Genomic DNA, 543 nt, shown 5'->3' on the forward strand with positions numbered 1-543 from the left:
TATCAAGGGCAACAAATGCGCCAATAAAAGACGAAGCTGGGTTTCGGTGGTATACTTGGTAATGGATACAAGGACCAGGAATGCCTGAGCTGTCTTGGTCGCCGGGGCAGCGCCGGAACCCTAGCTAAATCCTGAGCTAATATGTTAAAATTTGGAAAATTTACCCCTGACTTAGTGCCCTTGGGGTCCCCCTTGAGTCTTGCCTGTGGACTTCATTTTTTCATACAGGTTTAAACATTAAAAACTGGTACACCGCGTTTTTGGTAAATGGCAGCTATGGCCTTTCCATAACCCCAAATCCAGCTATTAACGTTAAGAACGAGACACAATATAGCTGGGAAGGTATAACGCCACAGCGGTCCTAGATGCTAATTGTAAAAGGGACCATTGCCGCTTTAAAAAGTAAATGGAGAAGCGTTACCCTCCACATTTCACCACCTTAGGTAACGTAAAAAAATTTCTATACATATAGACATCCCCTCTACACACAAAGCATACAACAAAAAGATTCTTTACAATAATATTAAAGCAACTTTTGTACTC

The sequence above is a fragment of the Penaeus monodon genome, chromosome 21, assembly GCF_015228065.2.
Source record: "Penaeus monodon isolate SGIC_2016 chromosome 21, NSTDA_Pmon_1, whole genome shotgun sequence".
Lineage (NCBI taxonomy): Eukaryota > Metazoa > Arthropoda > Malacostraca > Decapoda > Penaeidae > Penaeus > Penaeus monodon.